Source organism: Cryptomeria japonica, chromosome 11, assembly GCF_030272615.1.
Source record: "Cryptomeria japonica chromosome 11, Sugi_1.0, whole genome shotgun sequence".
Classification (NCBI taxonomy): domain Eukaryota; kingdom Viridiplantae; phylum Streptophyta; class Pinopsida; order Cupressales; family Cupressaceae; genus Cryptomeria; species Cryptomeria japonica.
Window position 1 is genome coordinate 276,615,640 of NC_081415.1, and position 25,476 is coordinate 276,641,115.

Sequence of the window (25,476 nt, forward strand, 5' to 3'; positions counted from 1 at the left end):
ATTTGTGGACCCTTACAAATGAATCAAACTCCTCAATTTATAGAGTTTTTTGCCCTACTTTCTAGGAAATAAACCTAATCTAAATTAAGAACTCAAAAGTTAGGAGTTGCAGTTGACTTGCAAGTCTCTTCCTCTATACTCCAGTTAACTAATATGAAATGAAGGTTGGGTGAGCATTATAAAGACCATGTTGTATGAGCCAGGATTTTGTAGTCATGCAGAATTTTGCTCAAAACTGAAACATGAGTTGGAGGCGCAGTTGAAGTCCCAGTGGGTTGATCATGCAAAAAACCCTTTTAAAAGTCATGCTATCATTAACAACTACACGTTCATCTTTCACTTATTTTTATAAGATTTATAACTACTAATGATACATGAAACCACCTCAGTAGGAGGATCAACAACATGCTTGATTCTGAATTTATACTTTTTCAAAACTTCCTCTACATTCTTTCTTTCCCTTTCTAACTCCTCTATTGTCTCTGCATCCTGTTGACATTGTGTTATCAAATATGTATATATGTCCATCAATGCAACACTAAACTAAGTCAGAGGTGCAAAATGTTGGGCCTCATATGCATCCCATTGGCGGAGTACCTGATCTTCCTCCATAGCTCCTGCACTAGTTGTTCCCAGCCCCAAAAATCCTAGTAACTATCCTACAAAATTCTCATACTTTTCCGCTATCCTAAGGAGGGGAGATTGAATATCTATTACCTCCTTCACATACTGTTGAAGTATTTCCATCTTCAACTTCAAAATGTATGTGTAAGACTGCAAATTCTTACAACTGTCTCCACCCAAGAGGTCCTCCTTTATTATTTCTTCTTCACACAGATGCAAAATCTTATTCAAGACCTGAAAAGGCTTGCTAAAAGTGTTGAGCTTCCACTCCCACTAGTGAGAGTAAGAAGCTAATGCTCCTCCCACTTGCATAGCCTTCTTATATTCCCTAATGGTATTTTACAAAAATAGTCTAATTTTATATGCATTTATTTGTGCCCATAAATTTACCATGGTGGCCACCTTTCTTACCTTAGCTAATGCTTTAACATATCCCTCTAGGAGTGATGAGGTTGAAGGTAAGTTATCATTTATACAAGTATCCAAAGGCCTGCCCATCTCTACCAACAACTACTTGTACTACTCTAGTTGTGCTTTAACCTCTGCATGGGAGGTGTATTATTTTTCCATTTTATCCCCTGACGATGCTAGAAGCCAATTTCAAGGTATCTAATTCCCCCCACTTAGTCTGCATACCTAGTTTCACCTATGACACTTGATACTTTGGAGAGCTCTAACCTTCTGCCAGCACAAGAACTACTATATCTGCAATCACCTCACTAGAACCTATTCTTGACAAATGATGTATAGTCTTGGCCCTCTTAGTTTTCCTTGGTTCTTCAGTGATTGTCTATTGTAGTGTAACTTTTGGTAGCACTACTTTCCTTTTCTTTTTCTCAAAGGTGAATTCTAACCATTGCAGCACATCCTTATCTTTATCACCTTCATGAGGCACGATGTCAAGGGACACTATGTGCACATCTGACTTCTCTTTCACTTCATCTTTCTCCTCTTCTTTTGTATGCTTAAGGCCTTGAGGTGAAGCAATTTGATGGGCCAGACTAGCTTGGAGAGCAGTATCAATGTTCAACTATTGCTAGTTGTGTAACTCTCCTAACTTATCACTGACCTCTTCCTCAAATGTCCTACCAGCCTTATCTATTTATTCCATATCTCTTTTAGCAAATCCTCTTGGTCCTATGGAGTTAAGATTAACCTTTTGGCCTGCGAATGCTCAACCTCATTTTGTTGTTTCTCTCCTCCGAGTCATTGTTGTTCCATACATTATTCATCCTCTTGGTCAGAGTCTGATTCAATGTTATGGACACTTACTATTTCTATGGTGGGTCCTAACCTTAGTGTCATGGGAGACACTATTTTTGTATCATTTGGTGGTGGCATAGGGGTAGTAGCAACTGATGTCAAAATTGGAGCTTGTGCTGCAGCGATAGACGGAGGCTAAGTGAGTGCACTTGTCATATCAGGAGGAGGAGGTTGTGCACTTTTGTCTTTTATTTCCTCCTAACTATCCTCTCCTAGCATTTGTCCAATTGTCATCCTCATATGAAGTACCTCTGTCAGTGGTACAACACCCAACCCTTCTCTCACTCCAAAATCTAAAGCCTTTTTCAAAAGTTCTGATTTCCTCATTTGTTCCTTGACTTTCAGCAATAATTCCTCAGTACGCTCTTCGGGCTTAGTAGCTTCATCTGGATCAGTTGATGTGCTCTTTTGAGAGCTAGACCTCATATTACAGGCATATTCCTTATAACCCCTTGACTGAGGAACACCTAAGGTGGATCCCTTTTGCTTCCCTTTTGAAGCGCTTGGCCTAACCCTCAAACTGAGCCACTGTCTAGTTCTATCCATGACAGTTTGAGTTATTTTGTCTATATCTATATCTTCTCATGCCAACCACCTTATGGGAGAGAGAGTCTTCTTTTCAATTTCTTGTTCTTTATATATAGAATCCAATAATTCACCATCATCCCTTAGTTCTTTGGGGAGATTGGCCTCTATTTCAAAACTTCTAATCTAAGGTACTGATAGCCTACAATAATTCTTTTCTCTAACCTCAAAATTGTCTTGGAGTTTTTCTCAAAAGTCCTCCAATCTAGGCTTATGCCCCTCATATGCTTTTGGCATGGTTTGTTTTAGCTTGTTGTAGGGATCATAGTACTCGCTTGCATAATTAAATTCCTTAAGATTTAGATCTTGAAGCTCCTGCTATGCTGTCTTTGATACCTAAATCTTTGAAAAAGATAAATTACCAATAGAAACTGAGAAATCTATTCCTACCTTGTGTTTTGAGGACAAAAAGGATTAAAGGTCGAGCATTGGCCTGATATATTCTTACAAAAAAATGTGATCATTGCAGTATCACGGAAACACCATAGGATTCCCTGTGAATCAACTAACCCTAAAATATGTAGAGTGTTGGTTCTGAATGAACCAACACGCCCATTCTCTAATGATTACCATTAATTCAGGGCTTATCCTGTAACCTGTATGACCTATGAGTTTAATGATAACACGAAAAAGGAAGGCATCATTTATTCTTTTAAAATGCGCCTTTGCATTATTTAGAGGGAGTTGTGAGTAAGACTCCCACACCTTTTCCTGCCCTTCCTCATCTCCTAGTTGGCCCTTTATTTATAATCCCAGGAATTTTCCTACTCAGGAAGCCACCCAGATAACATAGGAAGTGAAGAAGAATTTCTTCATTTGATGCACCTCCTTCATCTGCTTATAGATGTTATCAGAGATAATTTGGGCCCTGTCAAAGTATTATTTCTCTATAAGTATAGTTGTCATGAAATGGAATATCCAGGGATGGAAGTGTTGATAATCTGACTTGGTGAAGGCCTTGCTTGGCACGATGATCAAGTCTCATTGCCACTCCTTGAAGTTTTTCCTCAAAACATCTATGGCTTTTAGCCATGTCGTCCTCTCCTCTTCCGACCAGTTCTCATTCATATGCCTCATGATTGAAGAAATATTGTTATTCCATACTCCGATGGCTTCTTCTTTGATAGTCAGGAGTACTTCATCCCTTGCAGGGATGCCAAACACAAATCCCAGCATATCTATTGATAAATCAATTATATTTCTACCTTGATCATCTGTGCACTTTCTTGTATCTGCATTCTAGAACTGTGCAACAATCATAATGAATTCAGGGGCTTGAATTGATTGTAGGAAAATGGTTGCCTCCACTAGACCTGATCTCTTAATTCTCCTCAGCGGGGCCTTTGGCCTTGGTCGGTCTAATTTTGACTTGATATCCTCCAAATCGATGTGCCCCACCTTTGTATCTATCACCCATTTAATTTGGTCATCCAACTTTGAATCATAGACCTACCCTTGATATTGATATTTCATGGTTACAGGAAGTTTTTCCAACTCCTTGCCTCTCTTGCTGGAAGTTGGATCCATCTAAATGCTTTGATCTGAAAGAAAGAATAAAAAATTAATCCATTGCATACTTAAAAATATCAATGACATCATCCACCTCAGGACTCCGGAGTTTCGAGGTGAACAAATTCCTTTTAAAACAACTAACTTCAGAACTCCAAGGTTCTGAGGTTAGAATGGGCTTGAAAAACTAAGTTTGGAACTCTTGGGTTTCGGGGTAGATAAAAAAAATAGGGTCTAGAACTCCAGGGGTTCCGGGGTTTCAGGGTAAATAGGAAAGGTTGACTTCGAGACTTTAGGGTTTCGAAGTCCCGAGGTAGTTCAATAGGGCACCAAGAAGATCCTTTTGGAACTCCGGGGTTCCAAGGTTAAAGAAGTGGCCAAAAAGGGAAAGGACCTCAGGACTCCTGGGTTCTGAGGTTGGGGGTAGTTCACTTGTAGGTTTTAAGATGATTTGGAACTCCATGGTTTTGGGATAAAGGCACAATAAAAAGGAATCAACCTTGAGACTTCGGGGTTCCAAGGTGAAGAAAACTACCCAGCCCAAAACTCGGGGGGTTCTGAGGTTCTGAGATGAACAAGAAAAGCTAGGGCACATGGGAAAAACACGCAAAATGAGGAAAATCTAAAAGGAAAATATAAACTAAAAACTAAAAGAAACACAAAAATATCTAAACATGAAAACACAAGGAAGGAGAAAAAAAATCTACCAACCTAGTGGGAGAAAACATGCAAAAGCTCAACAACACATAGGCGCGAAGTCGGGAGGTCACAACTGCAAGCTTTGAAAAACTTGAGTGCATAAATGAACCTAGAAAAGTTCACTCCTCATATTTATACCCCCTTGAACTTTGTCCATACGATTGCCTTAAACAAGACCATAGGAGTCTAGGGTTCCGGCCTTCCGAGGTGAAAACAAAGCTCACCTCAGGACTCTAGGGTTCTGGGGTGAAAGCCAACAAAACACCAATAGACCCTGAGACTCTGGGGTTCTGGGGCTCTAGGGTGAAAAAGGAAAGCAAGCAGAACAACCTCGGGACTCCGGGGTTCCGGAGTTGCCAAGACAACACAACTTCGGGACTCCGTGGGTCTAAGGTTCTAAAGTTGTTAATAACAAAACATGAAGAACTCAAAATTTTGGGGTTCCGAAGTTCGAAGGCTTAAACAAAAAAATACAAGGCCCAACTTCGGGACTTCAGGGATCCAGGGTTCTAAGGTAGTGACAAACATAAAAGATACCTACTTTGGGATTCTGGGGTAGGACTTCAAAAACAAACAAAGGACTCCTTGGGACTCTGAGGTTCTGGGATGTCTAGGAAAAAACTAAAAAAAACAAAGCTACAGAAAGAAAAAAGAGGGACACATATTTTCAAGACAAGGAAACTAATGGGGTTAGGTATGCAGGGCATAACAAATGGTGACTATCTAGGAAAAATGACTCTAGGCATTTTAGAACTTCAAAATCTCTGGTTAACCTGACACCTAAGGCTACTATCATTCAAAAGGATGTATAAGAGCAAAAAGATGAGTGAATCAATGAACAAACAACCAAGGCCAGAACTGAACAAGATTAACTCGTAAGTGTGTGTGCATGATTTATTACTCCATTGTTTTAATACTGAAGACTAACAAAGGAAATTGGGCCCAAGCTACGTAGGTGAAATCAACCAATGTGTTTCATGCAAGGTTATCCTGGGCATAACTCTTTTGCCAGCCAGGCATTCATAGCCCTTGTGGAGACTACTTGAAACACCCAAGTTTAGTTCCTTTAAGTGGATCATTTCTTTTCTCTTGTTTTTTCTTTTTTAAAACATCATGGAATATAGAAGGACTATCTCTTCCATAACCTTTAAGCAGCTTTCAAACACCGAAGTCTGATTTACTAGGTTGGGAACCACGATGGACAACGTGAAACATCCTAACTTCTTATTTTTCACTTGGAAACAAGTTCATCTGATATCTTACAAAATTTTCTAATGTATCTTAGTTTGATGGTAGTGCTGAGTAATCAAGCTAGCCTTTTCCAATTCAGGGTCAAAAAATCAAATCATATTTAAACCAATATATACCACCTCGGATGAGTGTAGACAAAGGTTTCAAAATTAACCAAATAATAATGAAGTTGTAAAGAGAAAAGAGTCTAAGTATCACAAAATTTGGCAACCTATCATGCAAAGAACACCTACCCTTTAGAATCTTTGAGAATAAACATATATCCTGACACAACAAAATGGAAGCGAATGAAACAAAACAAACAAACAAAAACAAAATGGGAAACATGCATGTAGCAAAGCCAAAACATGACAAATATGCAAACCCAAACAAGCAACAAAGAAAACAAAACAAAAAACAAAAACAACTAATCTACTATAGTACAATAGATCAATCTTCACTGGGGATTAATCAAAATAGTTCTTGAGGAACTAACCATTGACAGGTAATGGTACAAGTTCTCAAGTCAAAAAGCTTAACCTAAAGGTGTTCTCTCCTAAAATTTTGGCTATCTAGTAAGGACCTAACCACAACCTTTCAAACTTATAGTGATCACCCCTCTTCTCCTTGGCCTTATCCCATAATAGAACTAGGTCAGAGATCCAAAAGGCTTTCACCTTGGCTCTTTTGTCAAACCATTGCTTAACAATGACTTGATGCTTAGCAAAATGTTGTAGGGTATTAATCCTTTAATCATCAAGTTTTAATAGATTTAGGAGATGAACCTCTACCTAATCCTCAATTTCAAGTTCTTTCATTAACTGGAGGATAGATATTTGTAAATTGATCAATAAAACAAGAGTTTGGCCATAAACAAGGTAATACGGAGAAGTTTCTAGGATGGCTTTAACTCTAGTTCGATCAGCCCATAAGGCATATTTCAACTGATTGTGCCAATCTCTGGGATTTTTCTCGAGTAGCTTTTTAATGACATCTAGGATGTTCTTGTTCATGGATTCAGTTACTCCATTACCTTGCAGATAGTAAATGGACAAGATTTCAATGTCACCTTATACTCATGTGACAATTGCATCAACTATGTAGAAGTAAAAGTAGGGCCATTGTCACATACCAGAGCAAATGGCATACCAAACCTGGTGACGATGTATTCTTCAATGAATTTCAAAACAACCTCCGCAATAGCATTTCAACATGCTATGGCCTCCATCCATCAGGTGTAGTAATCTATTGCTATAAGAATGAACTTATGTCCTATAGACAAATTAGGATTAATGACACCTATGAAATCCAATGCCCATTGGGCGAACATTCTTACCTCAAACACTAGTTGGAGAGGCATGGTGGGATTCCTCTCTCTGGAAGCTGCGATTTGGCATGTATGACAATGACGAACATGCTCATGAATATCTTTAAAAATACTAGGCCAGTAATACCCAGCCTTTAGAATCTAATGTGTAGTGACATCTACTAACCCATGACTTGTACCATAATTCCTATGGAATTCCTCGATCATTTTACGGGCTTCCTGATGATCAAGACATCAAAGGTAAATACCTTTGTAGTTTTTCCTACAAAGTGTTGAATCCTTGATCATATAATTGGCACTTTTGAGCCTTAAATCTTGTCTTTGCGAGGTTGTCAACCCCTTAGGACACTTTTTATTAAGAAAAATAAAAAGCAAATCCGTGTACCATGGGTCCTGAGTGAATGACTGCAACGTATACTGCTAGCATTGGATTTGAGGGATATTAATCGCCATAGCTTGAGACAAACCCTGGCCTCTAAGTAACTTCATTGGATGTATCTCTAGATCAAACTCTTGTAAAATAGCCATCCATTTCCCTTGATGTTCTCCCAGCCCTGATTGCATAAGTAGTGACCTAATCGCTTGATCAAGTACAATTGTGTAAATTTTACTCAAGATATAATGTCTGAATTTCTTGATTGCTCTTACTAAAGAAAAAGCCTATTTCTCAAGAGAAGGATATCTCACCTTAGCACTCTTGAAAGGGGAGCTCATGAATGTGATGGGTTTCTCATCCCCTACTTGCCTTTGTGTGAGACCAATCACGCCTGAATGCAATGAAGAAAAATAATATATATAAAATGATAGATAGTCAAGACTAGTTAATATAGGAGCTTCAACGATGGACTTCTTGATCTAGGTGAAAACCTCTTTTGCTTCAATATTCCATTCAATCTTAGCATCCTTCTTCATCATTTCATTTAATGGCTTTACTATCTCTGCAAACCTGATGATAAATTTTTTGACAAAATTGATCTTCCTGAAGAAAGATCTCATCTCCTTTTTACTGCCAAGCACTTGTAATTTCAACAATGCTTCTACTCAATCTAGGTCTATAGATATCCCTCTTTCAGAGATTACATGACCAAGGAGCTTCCCTTTAGCCACCCTAAATACACACTTCTTGGGATTAAGGGATATCCCATATATTTGACATCTTTCTAAGGCTTTACAGAGGTGGTTTGGGTGATCTCCTCTGACTTCAGAAATATAGTCAGGTCATCCATATATATAATAATATATTTTCCAATCAAGTCTTTAAAAGTTGTGTCCATTGCTCTTTGGAAAGTTTCTCCAACATTAATTAACCCAAATGGCATCCTTCGGTATGCATAAGTTCCCCACTTTGCAGTAAAATTTGTTTTCATGCGGTCTTCATGGTTCACCAAAACTTGGTTATATCCAAAATAACCATCTAGGAATGACATCATCTAGGAACCATTAACGATTTGTAATACCTCATCTAAGGAAGGGAGCAGGTAATTATTCTTTTATGATTCCTTATTGAGGTTATCAAAATCAACACAAAGACGGATTTCCCCATTCTTTTTCCTTACTGGCACCAAGTTGGCAACCCAAGTGGAGTGACGTACCGAGAAAATAATCCTAGCAGCGAGCAGCTTTTGAACTTCCTTGAAAATCAAGTGTTCTATCAATGAATTAACTGGTCATTGCTTCTATCTAAATGACTTTATATTGGGTTTCAAAGGTGTAACATGAGTGATGATTGATGTATCGAAAGTTTTCAAATCTTCGTATCCCCATGCTATAACATCAATGTACTCTTTTAAGATTTGTAGAATTTTCTCTTTCACTGCGAGTAAAAATCTTCCCAATGTACACTATCTTCTCTTGACCTTCTAGACCAATATTATGTGGTTCAAATTTCCCATCATCTGAATCCATTGTCAATCTCTCTTTTACCCTAGGATCGGAATCAAAAAGCCTCTCTAGAGTGATCATACCTTTAGGAATAATGTTCATAGGCAAATTTATGATTTCTTTGTCACCCCCTTCATCAATATCATCTGATCTATCCTTCTCATCAATTATTTGTTCCTCAAAATCCCCTGAATTAGCAAGAAAAGATAGAATATGTGTATCATCATCGAAGACTTGAAAGTGTTTGATGTTATCGGGCACAGTAGGTATGGAGACCAACTCTACAAAAAACCTCTTCAAAGGAGATTGACTCACTGGCTCTAGTGTACTTGCTACTACAACTAACACATCTAATATTTTGTTGACTTTCCTAGTCACTAGCTAAATATTGAAAGCATCAAAATCCTCAACCAACCCCCATACTCTATTCCTATATGCTTCTAACCTTTTGTCATGACATGCATATTGGATTCTTACTTTCTTAACCACCAATTCAGAATCTTCTTGCACTCTTGAGAATTTGGCTCCCTTGTTATGAGCAAAAAGTAGTCCTCTAATTAGGGCCTTATACTCCATTATATTATTAGTGCAAGGGAATTGGAGTCGATAGGAGGCTAGAAATTTTTTCCCTTTGGGACTTGTTAACTCATCGCCTACTCCACTACCTTGCTTTTATCTAGACCCATCAAACTTTAGAAACCATACTTCATCTTTCAGTTTCTTTACATTTTTCACCTTAGGATCAATGATCAAATTAGTTTCTGAAGGTGGTTGTTGTCCCTTGAGTTCAAGGTCTTGCAACACCTGAGGTTGTTCAATTATAGGTTCCAAGAGTACTTCGAGGGTAGTGGGAGTGAACTGCTCTAGTTGAAGCTCTACTAGGGACCGAGTTTCTTCATCCTCTTATTTGGGTGGAGTCTCTTCCTCCCCCTGTTTGGAAATCTCTACCATAAATATTTCTTATCTACAAGGCTTCAACTAGGGTATTTCTATTGCAGCTTTCTCCCTTTGAAGAATTATCTTCTCACAACTTGGTGTTTGAATGTCCTCAACCATAATATCACAATCAATATCTTCGCATGAGATCAGACTCATCAATTTTGTAACTTCATTCTAGCATGGGATATAGGACATCTCTAAGTGCTCCTCATGATGTATTAGACACCATTTTGGGAGCAACAAATCTTGTACTTTCATGGTATCCCCTAGCAAACACATCCCTTGTTTTACTGTTGTAAAGAAATCCTTCACCCGCCCTCTATTTTTAGTCATATCTACTTGACGTAACTGGGGAATGGCAGGTGCAGAGAAGGTAAGAATTTCATTTATCCTATAGACTCTGGGACTCACCTCAGCATATGCCACTTCATTGGGATCTCCATAGTCTGTAACCAATTTCTTCAATTTTGGTTCACTATCAATTTGGATCTTGTTGCTCACACCTTTCCATGGAAGCCAAAAATATGTAAAACAAGTTGAGAAGTAGCCTCCCAAAGTTTTTGACCAATCTCTACTGAGAAGCATCCCATATACCTCTAGAATATCGACCACTTGAATATTGATGTAATGGGATATGGGGAGATCAACACACAACTGGATATACACATATTTTAATTCTCCAATTACATTGACCTAAGTCTTGTCCAATTGTACCACCCTACTATTTGCACGCACCAGGTTAAGACTAAGCTTCTGCCATATAGAGTATGGCATTACATTTTTGGAAGCACCTAGATCTACCAAACAGTTATGCAAATTCTTTCCACATATATTCAAACTAAGTAAAAATAGCAGGTTTTCAATGGCATCATTACTGACATTGGCATTGATTTCACTGAAATCAGCCATCTTAACCTCGTTGTTTTGAGACTCCAGTAGTTCAAACTTCTTAAGGAGAGCCTTCTTTTGTTCAGGGAAATATCTTAGTACCTCCATTAGGGACATAGTGGTGGCAGTCCTCTCCAGTAACATCAAAATATCCTTTCAAAATATATTCTTTCCCTTGAATTTGTCTAGGATGTGCTCCTTGAAAATATTAAGGAGAAGGAGGGTCATTACTTGCATTCGCATCAGGAGCTACAAATCCACCTTTTTGGGGAGTCGGTTCCGTCAATGGAGCCTTGCCTTGACTTTGTAGGTTATAATTATTTCTGGTCTGAAAGGCTTCGGTATCATAAACACACAGTTCACCTTCAACTTCTGCTTAAAACTCTTTGCATAGGAAGGTATCAACCAACATAGCAGTATTAACTTTCTTAGCTTCCTCATTAGAGCAATCCTTTGGTTGAGAATCAGCTTGAGCAATCCTAATGATCTTTTTGAACTAGGAGCAATTGACCTCTGAATGTGATGTTGTATCATGAAACCTACACCAATTAGTCAGTAAATTCATGTCAGCAAGGTTAACACTTTGTGTATTATTTGGGTTGTCTCTTGCATCAGGGTGATCATGGTTCACCCCACTGTTGTTTGGACCTGTGTTCCATTTCCTATTGTATGGCTTGCTATTATTATACCTTTGGTTTTGGTTTTTATTGTTATAATTCTGTTGATTATTGTATGATTAGGGTTGGTTGTACCCTCCTAGAGAATTCATCTTCAATTGATTCAAAAATTAAGTAACTTGTGAAATCATTTTCTTTAATGCTTCTACTTCAGTGGATATGTATGATCCTTGACTCTTAGGCATCATAGTTGGGAGCTGGTTTGTTGTGTGGGAATTACTAAATTGTTGATTTGCCCCTTGTCCTTGACTAGCATATTGTATTTGAGTGGGAGAGGCATTGGTATTAGTCTTCCAAGTTAATTCTTGGGCAACAAATTATTGATTAGCCTAAGGCTAAAAGGCATAGATTGGTATCGGGTTCATTATTGGGGCTCCTATAGGTAAAGGTGATGGTACCCCAAGGAGTTGGTTATAGTTCCCTTGATTCACTTTTATGGGTAAATTGTATCCAATTCCCCCTGGTGTGTTTGGTTCAACTCATGATTCATATTGATCGCCAATGCATAGACCTTCGCCAAGGTATTCCTTTGATCTTCGGTAATGCTCTTTTTGATAAACATAGTAGTCCATGGGTCAATAGCTCTTAGATATGAGTCAATTGCTACATTGGTCACTACCTAGTAAGGAGCATGTAACCTCTATATGCCCTTTTAAAAATAGTATTAAAAGTTGTCAAAGGTTCATTTGGCAACTTCTTAAGAGAGGCAAATTGATGGTACAATGTCTTTGGATCAACATACACTCGGAATTGATCAATAAAAGCTTTCTCCACAACATTCCAGCCAGTGATAGAATTTGCTGGTAGAGTCAAATACCAATTATATTCATTCTCCCCAAGTGACTATGGGAAGAGTCTACATACTACATCTTGGTGTTCAATGTTGCTACGAATGACTACATATTTGAATGCTTCAATATTCTCATCAACCGTCCTAGCCCCCAAATAGTAAAATTTACTACAAAACTTATTTGGGTTTCTAGGTAGGTCATGTATACCCCTTGGTATAGTTCCTAATGGCATGTGGTCTTGGTTAAAGTAGGCCATTATAGGTGGTGATGGTGGATGTTGAGAAACAAAAGGTGTAGTGATGGGTTGAGGACTAGGGATCAGTTGATCTTCTACATTGGGTATGGATGACTGTGCTGGTGAGAATGTTGAAGGATATCCCTTAGCTTTATTTCTCTTTTTCCTAATCTCAAGTCCTAACTCTACTAATTCGGATGGAGAAGAACTGCTCGTAAGGATTCTATAGAATCTCTTGGGAGAGAAAGATGATATACGATCCAGCTTAATACCTCAAATTTTTGGTTGTGGATGTGGTTGTGGGTTTCCTTGTGTAAGAAGTTGCCTTTGTTCTTTTGCTTCTATATGTATACCTCTTTGTCTTTTGTTGTCAAGGACTTGGCGTGCTCACAACCAATCACTATGATTCCTTCTACTATCCCAAGAAAGATCATATAGCTGGGAAACAATGTCGTCTTGCTTGTATTTGAGGTTGGGTTGCATGAATGGTAAAAGTTTGTCTCTCAAAAGTACCATATGTGGCTAATTAATGAGGGGACCAGTATGGGTCCCTCCTTCTAGCACCAGTTTCTATTGATGATTGTTTTAAAACACTCACCAACATTTAGGTAGCCAATGTGAACACTCACCACCTCTCCTGAAAAGCAATAAACTTTGGGGAACTAATCACTCTAAGGTCTCTATAGTTGGGTCTCGATAGTGATGGGCAGCTCAATGGTTGATGTGGTTGTACCTGTTAAGGGGCATGCTAGTTGAAACTAAATCCCAATAATTATTAATAACTTAACTTCCTTTTTTTGTATTTTATGATTTTAAGATTCTTCTAGAAATAAATTGCAAGAGATAGGAAAACAAGAAAATAACAATGAAACCAATTCAATAACAACTTAATTAACTACTTAATTAGTATCTTGCAATCCAAAAAATCATCAAATATTATCCAAATCAGCATTCAATAACGGACCTCCAATAAACCTGTAAAGTCAACAACCTCACAAATTTATGGAAATAATATCACCATAATATCATATATCCTAGTAATCCTCATACACCACTTGCATGCGCAGTAAAATTCATAAAGCAATAAATAGAAAATCAGAACAAGTTGCTGATTTCAAACAATAGACATTACCAGATTACAAAGAACAAACTCATAGAACATATGCATAGATTAGGCAATCTATAAGGTGCTTCTTGTATTGATTTTAAATAACGTGTCACAAAAATAACTAAAGTTCATAACAATCTCCAAAAAATAACCTAAAATTTATAAGTGGGCCTCAAATCATCAATTTGTGGACCGTTACAAATGAATCAAACTCCTTAATTTATGGAGTTTTTTGCCCTACTTTCTAGGAAATAAACCTAATCTAAATTAAGAACTTAAAAGCTAGGAGTCGCAATTGACTTGCAAGTCTCTACCTCTATACTCCAATTACCTATTACGAAATGGAGGCTGCGTGAGCACTACGAAGACCATGTTGTATGAGCCAGGATTTCGTAGTCATGCAAAATTTTGCTCAAAACTGAAACATGAGTTGGAGGCGTAATTGAAGTCTCAGTGGGTTGATCATGCAAAAAACCCTTTTAAAAGTCATGCTATCATCAACAACTACACGTTCATCTTTCACTTTTTTTAATAGGATTTATAATTACTAATGATACATGAAATCACCTCAGCAGGAGGATCAACAACATGCTTGATTCTGAATTTGTACTTTTTCAAAACTTCCTCTCCATTCTTTCTTTCCCTTTCTAACTCCTCTATTGGCTCTGTAGCCTATTGACATTGTGTTATCAAATATGTATATATGTCCATCAATGCAACACTAAACTTGAGCCAAAGGTGCAAAATGTTGGGCCTCATACGTATCCCATTGGCAGAGTACCTGATCTTCCTCCATAGCTCCTACACTAGTTATTCCCAGCCCAAAAACTCCTAGTAACTATCCTACAAAATTCTCATACTTTTCCACTATCCTAAGGAGGGGAGATCAAATATCTATTACCTCCTTCACATACTGTTGAAGCATTTCTATCTTCAACTCCAAAATGTATGTGTAAGATTGCAAATTCTTACAATCGTCTCCACCCAAGAGGTCCTCCTTTATTATTTCTTCTTCGCCTAGATGCAAAATCTTATTCAAGACCCGAAACTGCTTGCTAAAGGTGTTGAGCTTATGTTCTCACTATTGAGAGAAAGAAGCTAACACTACTCCCACTTGCATATCCCTCTTATATTCCCTTATGCTATTCTGCAAAAATAGTCTAATTTTAGATGCATTTATTTGTGCTCAAGAATTTGTCATGGCGGCCACCTATCTTACCTCAACTAATGCTTTTACATCTCCCCATGGCAGTGATGAGGTTGAAGGTAAATTATCATTTATACAAGTATCCAAAGGCTTGGCCATCTCTACCAACAACTTCTTGTACTACTCCAGCTATGCTTTGACCTCTATATGGGAGGTGTATTCTTTTTCCATTTGTACCCTGACGACGCTAGTAGCCACTTCCAAGGTATCTAATTCCCCCCACTTAGTTAGCTTACATAGTTTCACCTATGACACTTGATACTTTGGAGAGCTCTGACCTTCTGCCTGTACTGGAACTTCTATATCTACAATCACCTCACCAGAACTTGTTCTTAACAAATGATGTACAGTCTTGGCCTTCTTAGTCTTCCTTGGTTCTTTAGTGATTTCCTATTGTAGTGTAACTTTTGGTAGCACTACTTTCCTTTTCTTTTTCTTGAAGGTGAATTCTAACCATTGAGGTACATCCTTATCTTTATCACTTTCATGAGGCACGATGTTAGTAGTCACTATGTGCACATCTGACTGCTCTTCTGCTTCATCTTTCTCCTCTTCTTTTGTATGCTTAAGGCCTTGAGGTGAAGCAATTTCATGGGCCAGACTAGCTTGGAGAGCAGTAGCAATGTTCAACTATTGTTTCTTGTCTAACTCTCCTAATTTATCACTGACCTCTTCCTCAAATGTCTTGCCATCCTTATACATTTCTTCCATACCTTTCTCGGTGGCTATATCTTTTAGAAAATCATCTTGGTCCTATCGAGCTAAGATTAACCTTTTGTCCTGTGAATCTTTAGCATCATTTCATTCTTTCTCTCCTCTGAGTGGGTATTGTTCCTTAGGTTGTTCATCCTCTTGGTTAGATTTTGATTCGATGTTATGGACACTTACTATTTCCATGGTGGGTCTTAACCTCTATGTCATGGGAGGCACCGCGGTATCAGTTGGTGGTGGCATAGGGGTAGTAGCAGTTGATGTCAAAATTAGAGCTTTTGTTGCGGTGGTAGACAGAGGTTGAGTGGGTGCACTTGTTATATCAAGAGGAGGAGGTTGTGCACTTTCATCTATTTTTCCTTTCTCATCTTCCTCCTAAGTTCCCTCTCCTGACATTTGTCCAATTTTCATCCTCACAGGAAGTACCTCTGCCAGTGGCACAACACCCAGCCCTTCTCTCACTCCAAAATCTGTAGCCTTTTTCAAAAGTTCAGATTTCCTCATTTGTTCCTAGACTTTCTTCAACAATTCCTCGGTACTCTCTTCGAGCTCAGCAAACTCATATAGGTCAGTTGATGTGTTCTTTCAAGAGCTAGACCTTGTCTTATGGGTGTATTCCTTATAACCCCTTGACTGGGGAACACCCGAGGTAGATCCATTTTGCTTCCCTTTCGAAGCACTTGGTCTAACCCTCAAACTGAGCCACTGTCTAGTTATATCCATGACAATTTGAGTTATTCTATCTATATCTATTTCTTCCTACACCGACCACCTTATGGGAGAGAGAGGCTTCTTGTCAATTTATTTTTCTTTATATACAAATTACATTAACTCACCATCATCCCTTAGTTCTTTGTGGAGATTGGTCTCTATTTTAATACTTCTAATCTAAGGTACTGATAGCCTACAATAATTCTTTTCTATAACCTCAAAAATATCTTGGAGGTTTTCCCAAAAGTCCTCCAATCTAGGCTTATGCCCCTCATATGCTTTTGGCATGGTTTGTTTTAGCTTGCCATAGGGATCATAGTACTCCCTTATATAATTAAATTCCTTAAGATTTGGATCTTGAAGCTCCTGCTTTGTTGTCTTTGCTACCTGAATCTTTGAACAAGAGAAATATCCAACAGAAACTGAGAAATCTATTCCCACCTTATGTTTTGAGGACAAAAAGGATTGAAGGTCGATCATTTGCCTGACATATTCTAACAAAATAATGCGATCATTGCAGTATCGCGACAACAACATAGGATTCCCTGTGAATCAACTAACCCTGATATATGTAGAGCATTGGTTCTGAATGAACCAACACGCCCATTCTTGGATTATTTCTATTTCTTTTGGGCTTATCCTGTAACCTGTATCACCTGTAAGTTTAATGATAATAGGGAAAAGGAAGGCATCATTTATTCTTTTAAAATGCTCCTTTGCATTGTTTAAAGGGAGTTGTGAGTTATACTCTCACACCTTTTTTTGCCCTTCCTCATCTCCTAGTTGGCCCTCTATTTGTAATCCTAAGAATTTACCTACTCAGACAACCACCTAGATAACAGAGGAAGTGAAGAAGAATTTCTTCGTTTGATGCACCTCCTTTATCTGCTTATGGATGTTATCAGAGAGAGTTTGGGCCCAGTCAAAGTATTGTTTCCCTATAAGTATAGTTGTCATGAAATGGAACATCTAGGGATGGAAGTGTTGACAATCTAGCTTGTTGAAGCCCTTTCTTAGCATGATGATCAAGTCTCATTGCAGCTCCTTGAAGTCTGCCCTCAAAACATTTGTGGCTTTTAGCCCTATCTTCCTCTCCTCTTCTAGGCAGTTCTCTTTCATATGCCTCTTGTTTGAAGAAATATTGTTATTCCATACTTCGATGGCTTCTTCTTTGGTAGTCAAGAGTACTTCATCCCTCGTAGGGATGCTAGACACAAATCCCAGCATATCCATTGATAAATCAATTACAGTTCTACCCTAATCATCTATGCACTTTCCTATATTTGCATTGTAGAACTATGCAATAGTCATAATGAATTTAGGGGATTGGATTGATTGCAGGAAAATGATTGCCTCCACTAGACCTAATCTCTTAATTCTCCTCAGTGGGGCCTCTGGCCTTGATCAGTGTAATTGTGTCTTGATATCCTCCAACTCGATGTACCCAACCTCTATATCTGTCACCCATTTAATTTGGTCATCCAACTTTGAAACATAGACCTACCCTTGATATTGATATTTCATGGTTATAGGAAGTTTGTCCAACTCCTTGTCTCTCTTGTTGGAAGTTGGGTCCATCTAAATGCTCTCATCTGCAAGAAAGAATCACTAATTAATGCATTTCATATTATAAAAAATCAATAACATCATCCGCCTTGGGACTCTGGGTTCGGGGGTGAACAACTTCCTTTTAAAACAACTAACTTCAAAACTCCAGGGTTCTGAGGTTAGCATGGAATTCAGAAACTAAATCCAAAACTCTGGGGTAGATAAAACAAATTGAGTTCGGAACTCTGGGGTAAATAGGAAAGGTTGACTTTAGGACTTCGGGGTTCCAGAGTCTCAGGATAGTTCAATAGGGTGCGAAGAAAATGCTTTGGAACTCTAGAGCTTCGGGGTTCTGAGGTTAAAGCAGTAGTTAAAAAAGGAAAGGACCTCAAGACTCTAGGGTTCTGGGGTTCCGAGGTTGGGGGTAGTTCACTTGTAGGTTTTAAGATGATCCAGAACTCCAAAATTATGGGTTTCTGAGGTAAAGACACGACAAAAAGGAATCAACCTTGGGACTCTGGGGTTTTTGGGTTCTAAGGTGAAGAAAACTACCCAACTCGAAACTCTGAGGGTTCTGGGATGAACAAGAAAAGCTAGGGCATGCGGGAAAAACAAGCAAAATGAGAAAAATCTAAAAGGAAAATCTAATCTAAAAACTAAAAGAAACTAAAAGATCTAAACATGAAAACACAAGGAAGGAGAGAAAAAATCTACCAACCTGGTGGGAGAAAACATAAGAAAGTTCAGCAACATGAAGGTGCGAAGTCAGGAGGTCACAACTAGAAGCTTTGTAAAACTTGAGTGCATAAATGAACCTAGAAAAGTTCATTTTTCCTATTTATACCCCCCCTGAACTTTGTCTGTACGATCACCTTAAACAAGACCTCGAGAGTTCGGGGTTCCGGACTTCCAAGGTGACAAACAAAAAGAAAACAAAACTCACCTTGAGAATCCAGGGTTCCAAGGTGAAAGCCAACAAAACACCAACAGACCTCGGGACTACGGGGTTCCAGGGTGATGGGGTGAAAAATTAAAGCAAGCAAAACAACCTCGAGACTCCGAGGTTCCAGGGTTGCCAAGACAACACAACTTTGTGACTCTGAGGATCTGGGGTTCCAAAGTTGTTAACAACAAAACATGAAGAACTTGAGATTTCGGGGCTCCAAAGTTCCAAGGCTTCAATGAAAAAAAATAAGGCACAACTTTGGGACTCTGAGGATCTAAGGTTCCTAGGTAGTGACAAACATAACAAACACCTACTTCGGGATTCCGGGTAGGACTTCAAAAACAAACAAAGGACTCCTCAAGACTCCAGGGTGTCCAGGCAAAAACTAAAAAAAACAAAGCTATAGAAAGAAAAAAGAGGGACCCATATTTTCAAGACAAGGAATCTAATGGGGTTAGGTATGCAAGGCATAACAATACTCAGTCTCCCTAGACTCTAACAATTGACATGATTCCCTTTTCTCCTAAGCAAGATATTCAACCAACATCTCCAAATCATAAGTTTCATAAAAAATGTGATGGTTTTACTCATATTCATGTTCTTTCTCCACTTGCTTTAAACTTTAATGAAGAAATGGGTGAAAATGTTATTCATAATGGCAATACAACTCCTAATGCTTCTGATAGTGAGTATGAGTATGTTGATGTGGATAAACATTTATTGGATGAGTTTTCACAAACTTTAATCCTAGCTCCTAGAATCAAACAAAGTGACTTACAACATGAGCATAGTCCTTGTTTGGATCTTGTGATAGCTCCATCTGATGTGCTCGATATCGCTCCTTTGGCATGTTGCTCACCTTCCCAGAATAGTGATCAACAAGATCAGGAAGTGGATGTAATGTTAGATTAGCAATATTAGAATTGCAAATCTTTGTCTCTCCTTTCTTTCTCTTTTGTGACCATTCTTCTATATGTATCCCCGTTCTTCTATTTTGTTTCATTAATGTCTACTTGGGGATGATGCAAAGCAATGAGATCTTTTCTTGGTCTCTTTCATGTTGACTCAAAAGACATCCTCTCTTCCCTTTCTTCTACGGTAGTGTCCTTCTTTGGGAAATGAAGATTATTATATGCATATACATACATGATATACATGAGTTATCATACATAATACTGACCTTGAGGAAAGAGACACTACCTCGTGTTTTGTGTTCATTATTCTTGGGTTTATATCTCAATTGGGGGCTGAATCCTTGTGATAATGTGCTCCCTCTCTTATCTTTCTCTTGGGTGTGTCCTACCTTAAAGAAATCGCTCCTGATAAGGCATGTGCGATTTCTTTAATGTGGGGGAATACACTCCGATCATACTTTTCTTCTCGTGATACTTAGAATTACTTAGTGAACTTTTCTTTGCTTTGTAATCATTTTATCCTTCCTTTCATGGCTCATAGTGAATGAAACTTTTCTACTTGCAGTCATGGTTCTCCCCCTCTCTATCTTTCCTTTTACTTTGTCAATCAAAGTTGTAAGATCCTAAGTCCACTGGGGGCTTGGTGCATCTTGCCTCCTTGACATGGTGAAATTCTTTCAATCTTGTTTCCTTGTACTTTACCGGTGGTATTTGCATACACTTATACTTTCGCTAAAGTGGGGGCTAAATTTAGTGTCATAAAATTGTGACCCTAGCAATTTATGACTGCATTAGGGTCCTCACGCATGTGAACTCGAATCCTCTAGCATGATCGGAGACTGGAGAGTGCTCGACTTGCAAAAAAAACTTCTTCCTTGGCCTCTACATCACCCTGACTACATTTTGCTAGGAGAAAGGGGTATGATAGGGGTGTGGCACCACTATCCCCCCTTAGATAGGGGCATGGTTCCCTTGTCCTCCTAGGACAGGGGCGTGGTGCCCCTTTCCCTACCCTATTTTAGGGAAAGACCCTTCCTAGAGCATGTCTTGTGGGTTGTGCCTTGGGTGGGAAACCTCCCCAATGTTAGCCAACGATGAAATTCAAATCCACCAACATATATTTAAGGGGGCATTCACTCTCTCATTTGCATAAGGGGGATGAGTGGGAAATTCACAAGCGATCAAGCATTCTTTTCAAACATTAAGCATTCTCAAGTCTGCATTCAAGGCTAGGTGTTGCATTCAAGTCAAGGATTCAACCATTGAAGAGGAGATTTATTTCAACATACAATTCCACACAAGCATTTCTATCAACATTGCTACTATAGCCTCTCTTGAGATTATTTACAATTCAGCCTTTCATTTCCCTCTCTTTTCTGTGTGTAGGTTGCAAGTGTGCAACTATACTTTCAGATTCGAGCTTCATTTGCAGAGACGGAAAAAACCTTTTCATTTCTTGGATTTTTTGGAGGACCGTGTACATTCCCGCCACAGTCCGGACAACTTTTCATCAAATTTGCAGGTCGAATTCATCTCGACATTTTACTACCAAATCCAGGTGCATAGCTTCATCCCATATTCTGATCTCAAGTTATAGTCAATTCTTTGTCACTTTTGCACTACATAATCTAATCAATTCCTTTCCAAATCAAACAAAGGAAGAAGGGATCAACCTAACATTCTTAATTCATTCATAATTCAATCTATCATCTTTGTGTGGAGATTGAATCTAGTGAATTATCCCTTATCTTCCTAATGTAATGGTGAAAAGTGCTTGAAGGATAATCAATAGCGAAACTCTCATCTCTCTTTGAGGGAAAGGGTTATTTTTCCTCTTGATCTATCACTCATCATTTTCCCACCATTACACCCGATAGGGAGGCAACTAAAACAATCAATTTCTACATTGGGTAGTCAGAGAGATGACAAAGTGTGGGGTTACTTTAAATTTTTTTCAGAAGGATATGAATTCTAGGGAGAGGGTTCCAAAGTAAATTGTTGAGAAGTACTCAACCAAGATAATCTTCATGGTCAAGAGAGATGAAACTTTGATGGAAGTTGTAAGGCCCCAAAAGATTTGGATTGAGGAAATGGGTTATGAAGTTGATGCATAGATTATTGATGCTTATGCAAAGATGCTAATTGAGGCACCTATTGATGAAACTATAATAACCTTTGGTACTGCTAAGCAGAAGAAACAAGAGGTTGAAACTAAGTTCAATCGGAAAAAGAGGGAGAAGTAGGAAGGCAAGGAAAGTAAATTTGTTGAAAAGGTTTCACAAGATATCAAAGCATTAATTGATGTTGTTCTAGAGAAAGACGGGAAAAGGAAAGAGATAGAAATATTAATTGAGCCAATTGCAACAAAATCTGGATCTGATGATGACACACCTTTAGAATTCAAGAGGGTATTAAGGAAGAAAAATGAAGAGACTAAGGTAGAAGAAAAGAAGCAGCCGGTTAGGAAAGTTACTATCAGGGTACCGGCACAGAAAAGAGCACCAAAAGAAACACCTTCAGCCCCATCTAGTACTAGAAGAAGGAAGAAGAAGAATGACACTGATCTGGCACTTTTATATGGTAATGTAACTATCATTCCATCCAAGACTTGTGCAGATTTAGTTGATGAAATTACTAAAGATGGTTGTTAAAGAATGTACAATTTTATTATGAGCATTTGGATAATGATGAGCAAACAGAAGTAGAGGAATAAGTTTTGATGTATTTGGATATTTATAAGAAAGCCTTGTTATAAATTAAAGACCAAATACCCACATAGTTATATGATATATTAGATGCTAGAAGATTGTCAGCAATGGAAGAGGACATGCATTTAAAGATTTAGGAATTGTTATCTATTTGTGTTTCTATTACTCCAGAGGAGATGGACAAGACACTTGAAGTTGCAGATAGGAAAATCTTTAATAGCAAGCATAAAATAATCAGTCTTATGTTAGGTAGGGTCAATGAGTTAGTCAAGTAGACACACAAGGAATGGGTTAAGTTCTTTGAAGCAAACCATGGTTTTTACACTTCACCAGAACCTAAGATAGATACTGCAGATATCCTAGTTGAAGGGAAAGGTAAAGATATTGTGGGTACTTCACCCTCAATTTTGAAAAATATTAAGATAGTGGATATTGAGCCCTAGGTAGATACTAATGTACAAAGAAATATTGAGATACTGGCAGATACAGAGAGTGCAAAGGTTACTAATGTTGAGGATAATAGTCCTCCGAATCAGAATGTATAGGATGAGGTTACAGTTTCTATGGAGGAACTGATAGTTACTGTGACTACACCAAGTGGCAAAGCCACTGACGCAAGTGAGGAAGATATAAAAGTTAAACCACTAGAGGAGGAGAAAACGGAATCCAATAGAGAACCGGTAGTGAGTCCATAATTGTTATCTATTGACACCTCTCAAGTTGAAAAGAAAAGAATTACCGAGATGAGTTCTACTGAACTCATGATGATGATGCACAAAAAATGATGAAGGAAGGATCTATGGACAAAGGTGTTATTGATCAGTCTATCACTGTTTTGCATAGACTTGTCTGTGAGTACAAATTTGACAATGAGGCGAGCCCATCCGGCAAGCTTAAGATAATCACTGAGCACATTTCAAAGAAATTTCAGTCTTTACAACAGATATAAAACCGACAAGCATTGGAGAGGTTTACATAGGCAAAGAGAGCAATATTTGATCAGATGATTGAGTCGGAGAGGAAGGAAATTAATGATAATTTGAAGTTGATAGATAAATCTTTGAGGTAGTGTATTAATATTTATAGAGCATGTTGTAACACAAGTTTACTCACAGCTGAGACAAATAAAAGGATTAAAGATATTTAGGAGGAGATTGTAGGTATAGTTAATTCTTTTGATGGATCAAACTCTTTAACTACATCTATAGATGGTCAGATTTTGGTTTTGGAAGCCTAAGTTTTAGTTCTTTAGAGGGAAAAAGCTAAAATCATAAGGAGAGACAAAGGTATTAGAGGATTGGTGAGTCCCTGGATGGATTCATTAAGTGTACATAAGAAAGAGTGTATAGATATGGTTGGTAAGCCCACAACGGTAGAGCTTAATCAGAAAGAGTCATTTGCCCATATGCTAAATGGACTTGTATCTATTTTCAGCACTTTCAAATCTGGTTGGGATACTTATCTAGAGCTTTTGGAGAAGGCCTATCCAGATATTTTCAAATGTATTCAGCTCTGATAAGGTATTTTGGGACATTCATTGTACAGTATTTCATTTTTTGTCTCGGTTTTTAGATTTTTGGTATTTTTTATGGCATTGATGTCAAAGGAGGAGTATAGGTGAAATATATTCAGGAGTTTTGGAGGTATGGATTATTTTGTTCAGATGGATATTCACCTCAGGGGGAGCTGGCTCAGGATGAAACTGACAAATGGAAACCATGATCATTTTTCACATGGGTGTTGCCATCAATCCCAAAGGGGGAGATTGTTGGCAATTGATACTTAATTGGTTGGTTTCACTATGTTGTCATTGATGGCAACATGGCAACATGTTTCGGCTTCATATTTGTTAGGATTCCCACAGATACTGAGAGGGGGGGGGAATCAGTATCTAACCAGTGAATTGAATTTCTTAACTTAAAACATGCGGAACATATTATAACAGTGTACCGGTAAGTAGAAAGTAATGCAATAATCAAAGATTAAAAAAACCACATGAAAAGCACACCATAACACAAGGATTTAACAAGGAAACCCAATGTGGGAAAAACCTTGGTGGGATTTGTGACCCACAATATTCACTTACTAGCCAATAAGAGAATATTACTGCTACAAGAGGGGCCTGCACATGTAGGAAGGCCAACTACCTAGAGCTCACTACTCAAATACAAAATGGGAAGTCTCACTGACTTACAAAAATGGATTATAAAAATCCAATATCTTGTATTGCTTCAAAATAGCATCTTTAATGCCAAATCCAGTACCTGTTTCTGCTCTGCTTCTTACATAAACCCTTAACCTATAATTCTCTTAATAGGTCTGCCTTATTTTGCCTAAATACAATCTTCTTTTTTCATTACAAAATGTTCTAAAATGATCTCTCTTATATAAGAGTCATTTTACAACTTGCCAAGTCGACTTACAAAGATTTTACAATAATAAACAAAATATACTATAACAAAAAAATCCTAGCGGCCTCTGTGCTGGTAAGCTTCCTTTCTCTGCTGGTGCTAGTGGTCTGAGTGTCAGTGTAATGCCTTGCCAGTACCATAGGATTATAAGGTTGACATCAATGACAAAACCTTCAATCACCTACAATGTCTCAATGGAGTGTGCATATGCCAACAATCTCCTCCTTTGGCATTGATGGCAACACTCATGAGAAAATTCAAAAGTGTATCCAAAACTTGTAATCCAAAAATGTTTCCAAAAATATGTTACCAAAAATATAAGAGCTCCCTTGAGTAGATAAGTCTTCTGCCGATTATTTTCTCATACTACTACTCCCCCTTTGGAATCAATGACAAAGGTTGTCAAGATGTTAGTAGAGTTGTAGTCTCAACCTTGTAATTGGGTGGTTACAATTTGAAAAAGATTTGCCAAAATCAAGTTTATACTTTCCATAAACTTCTTGTTGTCCTTTATTGCTGTCTCTATTCTTTGAACTGTACTGATGAGTTGCTGCATATGCTCTG